This window comes from Volvox carteri (assembly GCF_000143455.1).
Source record: "Volvox carteri f. nagariensis unplaced genomic scaffold VOLCAscaffold_10, whole genome shotgun sequence".
Lineage (NCBI taxonomy): Eukaryota > Viridiplantae > Chlorophyta > Chlorophyceae > Chlamydomonadales > Volvocaceae > Volvox > Volvox carteri.
In genome coordinates this window covers 588,846-590,184 of record NW_003307553.1, presented here as the reverse complement: position 1 = coordinate 590,184, position 1,339 = coordinate 588,846, and positions in this window count along the sequence as shown.

Genomic DNA, 1,339 nt, shown 5'->3' with positions numbered 1-1,339 from the left:
TGCAGCATATGCGATCTGCATCATATGCGATCTGCAAGCATATGCGATCTGCAAGCATATGCCAGATGCGATCTGCAAGCATATGCCACATTCGATGTGCAAGCATATGCGATCTGCAAGCATATGCGATATGCAAGCATATGCGATCATAGCTATGCTATGCTACGCTATGCTATGCTACGCTATGCGATATGCTACGCTATGCGATATGCTATGCTACGCTATGCGATATGCAAGCATATGCGATCATAGCTATGCTATGCTACGCTATGCTACGCTATGCTATGCTACGCTATGCTACGCTATGCTATGCTACGCTATGCTACGCTATGCTATGCTACGCTATGCTACGCTATGCTATGCTACGCTATGCTACGCTATGCTATGCTACGCTATGCTACGCTATGTGCTACGCTATGCTACACTATGCTACACTATGCTACGGAGCTACGGCCCACTCGCGCGAACAGCGCGCTCTAGTAGGAAAGCGGAGGCCTTAGGCCGATTCGCCGTCCCTCCGTCCGTCCGTCTCTCTGTCCACCACGTCGCGGGTTCGATCCCCCTCGCGTGCGCGTCTTTTTTTTTGCCTGCTTTTTTTTCTTTTTTTTTCTTCGTATGCTTCATATGCTTCATATGCACATATGCACATGTGTTTCGATATGCACGCATGCTTCATATGCAAGCATATGCCGCATGCGATGTGCAATCATATGTGATCTGCAAGCATATACGATCTGCAAGCATATACGATCTGCAAGCAGCGCTGCCTTCCTGCTAGTCGCTTTTTCTAGCTTCGTCTTCTACGTGCCCTTCATGTCTTCTTATCCGCGACACATATCTGCGTCTGCATCTGCGCGTTTCCAGATGTTGTGAAACAAGGCGCGGAAAGGCTGCATCTGCGACACAATGCGACAAGCTTTTCTGTACAGTTCAGCTATGGACGTTGCGCGCAATTCAGCTGCTTGACCGAATCACGCAATTGCGCACGTGTGCCGAAGCGCGCGATTCGCACACCTCTAAATGCGCGATTGAACGTGCAATTCAGCATGCAATTCGCCGCGGGATTCAGCGCGCGCTTTGGCGCACAATTCGATGCGCGCTTCAGCGCGTGCTTCGATTCTGCGTCGGAATTATTGTCGTACGCGCTTCGTGTAGCGCCGTTCTTCGGTTGTAAGCTTTGACGATTCTCGCAATTCCGCAATGCCGAAATATTTTCCAGTTTTTTGCTTTTTCTTTTCGCTTTTTTTTGCGTTCTTCGCCGTTCACGACCTCGTATTGTCGTACGCGCTTCATACAGCGCCGTTCTTCGGTTGTAAGCTTTGACGATTCTCGCAATTCC